This window comes from Vigna radiata, chromosome 8, assembly GCF_000741045.1.
Source record: "Vigna radiata var. radiata cultivar VC1973A chromosome 8, Vradiata_ver6, whole genome shotgun sequence".
In the NCBI taxonomy this organism is placed as follows: domain Eukaryota; kingdom Viridiplantae; phylum Streptophyta; class Magnoliopsida; order Fabales; family Fabaceae; genus Vigna; species Vigna radiata.
The window spans coordinates 39,928,816-39,935,846 of NC_028358.1; positions in this window are offsets into that span (position 1 = coordinate 39,928,816).

Below are 7,031 nucleotides of genomic sequence, written 5' to 3' on the forward strand. Positions count from 1 at the left end.
GACTGCGAAACGACTAAGAATCGAGGGAAACAGTTCTGGGGTTGCCCTATGTATAAGATTGAGAGTGAAAATAGTGGATGCAACTTCTTCAGACGGTGTACTGATTGGGGAAATGAAGAAAGTGTTAGTTGTGAGGTGTTGGAAGCAAATGATGAGAGGTTGGTGAAGAGTTTTGAAAACCAAGGTGTTAAGCAGATCTTTGATGTAAAGAAAGTTGTGATGGGTCTTCAAAGTTGGATGAAATATTTGGTCGGGGTTGTTAGTGTTGTATTTGTAATGAACATGATTATAATTGCAATGTTGATGGAAAGGACTTGATAATTTAGGTCTGTTTTAGTATTAGTTGTAGGTTTTGATAATGTTAATGTACTTAGTAGGTTTGTTTTGGTATTAGTTGTAGGTTTTGGATAATGTTAATGTTTTCTACTATGAAGATGTACTGGTTCATAAGTTTAATGTACTGCTTTTCAAGTTTAATTTATTGGTTCATATGTTTAATGAAATGATATTTTGGAAAAAATCAGTTGAATTGTTCTGTGTTGGCAACAGTTTGCTATATTGGCACCTGAATAAAGGAGTAAAACTGTATTTACCAAAGTGCTATATTGGCACTTGATTGTAAAACAATATTTAACAAAGTGGTATATTGGCACCTAATTAAAGAAGTAAAACATGAATTATCAAAGTACTATATTGACACCTAATTAAAGAAGTAAAACACTAATTCTACTTCTATATTGGGAGTTGAATAAAGAACTGAATGAGTAAATAGTCACGAGATTATGATAACTGAAGATTTTTATATAAATACCAAAAAGTAATCATTCATTGTTCATACATCTAGCAATGTATATGATAAATTGGGCTATTACATATTGAAACATGAACCATTCTTTATAAGACATGTCTGTAAAATGGTAAACATCAAAATTTGCCCTATTACATTTGCTTCTACTAAAACATATAACTTTCTTCAACTGTTATGTGTTTTTGCTCCATCTGGTTGATCCTGAGGCAATGAACTAGGTTCTCCCTCTTCCTGTACTTGGCTTCTGTTGGGGCAATTTCTTTTGTTGTGACCCACTTCCCTACACATTGTTCATCTCTTTAGTAAGCTCCCTTTTGACATTTTTGGTGGTACTTTTCTTCAACTCCCATTGTTTTAATCTTCTTTTTTTCTTAGGACGACTAGGCATCTGTCTTTTTGGTGGAGGCAAGACATCTGGACATTGGGTGAACCCTAATTTCCTTTTTTTCAATTCCCAAATTTTATATAATTACATTATAAAATAATCGTGATTAATAGTTTTGAACATTGCCACGTTTCACTCCCAACAGTACCACATTTTGCCTTCAACTAAAACATTTAACATGTCATATCACCAGTTGCGCACAATTTTAACAGTGTTAACGAATTTTAATGGTAGGAGCTCAATTGTTTCAAATTAGCAGTTATAAGGACTCAATTAGAGAATTTTAAAAGAAGAAGACCAAATTGAAAAAACCATATGAAAACTTTGTATTATTAAGATACTTTTAATATATTCTTAAAATTGATTGACTTTTATTATTGAGGCTGATATTTCTTATATTTTTGTTTAAATAGAAATTTTTTGCTAAAATAAAAATAGAATGACCTCGTAATAGAGTAGAAAATACTTCTTTGATCTATCATATTTTATTTCTAGGAATATATTTTTGTCTAAAGTAAAAATATCACTCTGGATTAATATTTAAAATTGTCCAGTTTTTCTTTAAAAGAAAAAATTTTCGTCAAGCTAAAAAGAAATTCTTTTTTTATCTTCTTAAGGGATCGAACATGTATGTTTTTCATAAATGTAAATTAAATATTATTTTTTATATTTTGATTAATTTTTTATTTTACTTTACTGAGTTATATAATAATAAAAATGTTTTTAATCAGAAATTTTATTACTTCACTTATTATTTAAGTTAAGTAAATTAAGATATTAGATAATAAAAAATAGAAGGAAGAATTTTGATATATTATGACATAGGTAGATGTATGGACCTAAATTGTAATGAACTTCCTCTAATTTTATGATTTTTGAATTAATTTATAAATTTAAGTCTTAAATTGAATTAGATATTAGTATTTGGAAATACATATTTAACACATGTTTTTTTTTAAAAGTATTAATTAAATATCCTTGTTGATGATGTATACATTCATGGATGAATTATATAGTTGTTATGAGTTGAAATTTGAACGAGTTTAATTGTTTTTGGTTTGATTAATTAAAATGCCTTTCTTTTATAATTTTATTATGTTGAAAATTTTATTAAATATTACTCTTTCATATATTATTTTTACTGTAATTATGTATATAAACAAATTTCAATATATTCATAATATAAGTTGATAGTTTAATTTGTAAGATTTTATATCTGTCTACTCCTACGTTGTGAAATAAACCTACATATTCAATTTCACATTATTATTATTAGGAAAAGTGGTAAATTTTTTATAATCACTTAAATTATTCAATAATAGATTATATTTCATTCTTTCAAAATAATCACCCTTGTTATTAATTGCTTACTTCATTTTTTTTTTACTATTATTCTCTAATTGAAACAATTTCAAATTGTTTTCTGATTTTTCGGTTCCTTCACTTAATTTAAACTTAATAACAATGGTATAAATAGTGGATGAAACTGAAAACCGATTAAGTAAAGTGGAACATTTAATTATGAAAAATATAGGTGGCTATATAGCACATTAAATAATATTAATTATATGATCGTGATCTTTCTCCTCTCCATCACAAAACTTGGTGGAGGTTCCTTAATTGTTACCTCAATTTTCAAGCCGATAAAAAAAATACTTCAAATTCTAAACTTTCTCTATCTTTATGTTAAAGAAATCTGTTATATCTCGTAATCGCTTTGGTTGAATACGCCGTGATAACAATCATCGAAATAACAAATTAATTTGTTAGAAATAAGTTTAAATTTAACTCAATTCTATAAAATTGACTTATAAGATTTGCATCCATTTATATACACTTAAATAATTTTATGTTTAGTTAGTGTAAGACTTCCAACATAATTAATTAAGAAGGAGACAAAAAATCAAGCACATTAATTTTAACCTATTCTGATACTTTTTAAAAAATAGTTAAGACTTTTCTTTCAATCTCCCTCTCTCTCTATCTTTTTTTCAAAGTTCATTTTAGATTGCATGTGGTAGATTCCTTCTCTTCCAATTTCTCTTCAATGATGATTCCATTTCCTATTTCTTTCTAATTAAAGTATACCTTATAATGATTTGTAATAACTAGTGGGTCAGATCGTATTCATTTTAACAAATTGTAATTTAAATAGGTGTCTTTTATTTTAAAATTTCTTCATTTTTATTGTTAATATTTGATATCAATGTTAATTATGTTAAATGAAAAAAAATAATTCTCTCAACTATTTTAATTCTTAATTGGAATTTGGTATGATTTGGGTTATATTTTTCTTAACTCTGCCAATATAAAAAAAATTATTAAGTATGTAATTTAATTGATTTAATGGAAAATAATGATTGAGATAGAAAAATAAATAAGAAATAGTATGATAAATCCATAATCTCTGAAAATTATCTTTCATTTCTGCTCTATCAAAGACATCACAAGCGAATAGCGGGTTTTGTGTGGTTCTGTATTTCTGTTAATGGGCTGATCTCTGGGCCATTTATGCGGTTCGTAAGATTTATAACTTGGCTTCTTTCTGCACCTTTAAATTGTGAGGTTAAATACAAGGAGAGAGATTTTTTTTTCCTAGTAAAAATATTTAAGGTCATTTTAGGAATTTAAAAATATTTGGGGATGCAGGAAGAAAATTTTGAGATGTTTTAAAAAGAAAGCCCCTTTCTAACTTAGGATTCCTTCTACCAATTTCGTGGCTTCACACAAGGTGTAAAAAAATTCAAATTTTTTAATGATTTTTTATTTTATAACAGAAAAATAACTATATTTTTATTATATAATTTAGAATATATATATATATATATATATATATATATATATATATTTAAACTATAGGTTTTGAAAATATATTCAGATTAAAAAATATATTTTAATTATATAATCCGTAATACATAATTATATATTGAAATTAAGTATTTTGAAAATAAGTTAAATATAGAATTGATATGAGGTTTTTCTGAATTGTGGAATTGAGAAGTTAATTCATGGTAACTATAAATAGCAGAGTTTGTAATGCTATCGCTGCATTCCAAATTGAATAATCTTCAACTTTACTTAATATATTTATATTTATTTATGGCCTAAAATATCTATAAATATAACATTCCACTGTGATACTGACTTTCATACATATATCTGACATTTAATAGTATTCTAATAGAGATCCTTAAACTCTTAAGGACTTGAATATTATCCATTATTTTATTTGACTTTTTAAGTTGTTTATATTATTTAATTAAAAAATAAGTTGTTGAATTAAAATAATTATATTTATTGTTTTTTAAAATTTTGGAATAAAAATATATTAAATTTTAAATCTAATATATATATTAAAATTAAACGGATTTCAATTTAAAAATTTTAAATAGATTTAAAGCTTAAGAGTATAAGAAATAAATGTAAATAAACAAGGATGATTCATTTGTTAACTGAAAATCTTACACGATAAAATACACGTGACTGGGAGAAATATACAAAGAGGAAAATATGAAGTTTTAACACGTGCCAAACTTTTAGGGTGCTGAAAATCATGTCGGTAACTTTGATCAGGAGAATAAGAAAAATAATTAAAAAAACGTAAAATAAAAACTTAGGTGAGGGTTGAAGAAAGAGTTAATAAGTTAATTAAATTTTAGACCTTTTTACCCCTGCATGGTGCTGTACATATATGTTTATGTGTTGATTCTAGGGTTAAATATGTTTTTAGTTCTTATACTTTTGGATGATTTTGGTTTTAGTCTATTTTCAAACTAAGCTACAATTTAATTATTCAATTTTAGAAAACTCTAATTTTAGTCTTTTTCTACCAAATTTTTTTAACTTTATTATTTGTTATTTCAAGCACGTTTCATTATAGCATTTGGATTATTTACACTGTTTGACATATTTTTGTTTCAATATTAACTGAGAAACGCGTTTGAAACAACAAATAAAGTTAAAAAAATTGGTAAAAAAGACTACAACCAGAGTTTTCTAAAATTGAATGACTAAATTGTATCTTAATTTAAAAATGGACTAAAACCAAAATCGCCCAAAGAAAGTAAAAACATATTTAACCATTTTTTTTTTTATATTTGTTATAGAATCGAATTCCAAAGTCTTTGCTATAAGAAAAGAGATTCAGAGAATTTCGGTTTAATTCCTTTCTTGCAAAAGTTTTTAATTCCATAAAAGTGCACATCTTGGTATACTATATTCATTTTTATCTAAATCCCAAATCTCCATAAAACTCAACTCAGAGGGAACAATATTCACAGGCCAATTTAATTTCAATTTTTTCTATTATAATTATATTCATTGATGATATGTGAATAATTTTAAGATTTTTATTTTCTTTATTATTATTATTATTATTATTATTATTATTATTATTTTACTTTGTTGGGTTTGAAAATCTACCTTTTTCTTTAACAAAAAACTATACCAGATGAAAGGGAGCGAGGGATATCGTGATTTTTTTTTTATACATATTTTAAATCAGTATTTTTTAGATGTCACTTTAAATATAAAATGACTTTTTTTATAAAAAATATACCTTTTTATATATACGTCCTATGTCTTTCCTATTAACTATTGTTTTCAATAATAAATCACAACTACGATTTTTTTTTTTTTTCATTTTATGTATTTCCACGATAAAAAAAGCAAAATTAGAGTTTTTCCAGTGAAATATGTTAGAAATAATTACTTAAATTCACAACCATGTAATCATGGAACACAATGCATGATAAACTGTTATCAATGTATTTGAATTTTTGTAATACCTGTATTTTTCATGTCAAAAATTATTAGAAAGATAATATTTTACATAAAATATCAATGTTATTGGTAGTAAGCATTGTATCATTTACTTTATTCTATTCCCTATTTCAAATATCGTTGGCAATATACTTCTTCTAATCACATAGAAATTTATTGAGCTTGCAAATTAAAAAGTATGTAGTTAATAGAAAAAAATTCTTCTCATTGTGCCATATAATTATATTCTTTTGGGTTACCATTTGAAAAAGCTATTTTCATATCCATCTTATGTAATTTCAAATTAAAATGATAAGTTATTATCTAGCATGTAGATAAAGAGTATTTCACTTATATAGGAGAAATGTTTGTTTATAATCAATTTTTTTTTCTCTTTTTGAGAAAATCTTTAGCAACCAAACGTGTCTTGTTTTTTGATAATAAAGTGTTAATTTGTTTTGCTTCTTAATATATTTAGACGAGATAATCTACCTATTTTATAAAGTTCACTTTCACATCTTCGTATAAAAGTTGACTTTGAATAATCCGAATAAAAAATATGTAATTGTTATATTAAGACGTGATTCAATAGTTAATCACATCCTTGTTTACTGATTTACAGTTTTTAGTATCATGATTCGTGAGAGCTTTATCATTGTATCACTATTACATATTTCGACGACATAAAATCTTGTTTGACACGTTATCATTGACAGCAAGACAGTGGTAAACAAAATTAAAATAGTAAAATCTTATATTATACAAACTAAAAAGCTGTTTTTTACTCAACCAAAACAATAAAACAGGCCTACTGAAAGAAACACAACCATATATTAAAACCAATATTATTTTATCATGATAATATTATGTTAAAAAAAATTGCATAATATAATTTAATCAGTATAAAATTTTAGTTTTAAAAAGAAAAGAAAACATATATAATAATAAATTCCGGGTCGATTGGGTTTTGTCTACGGACAATGATATTTTGACAACACTTTTTGACAACTTTTTTTACAACGGGACACGTGTCATCATTTTATTGGTCTATTTAAATTTATATTTAAAAAATATTTA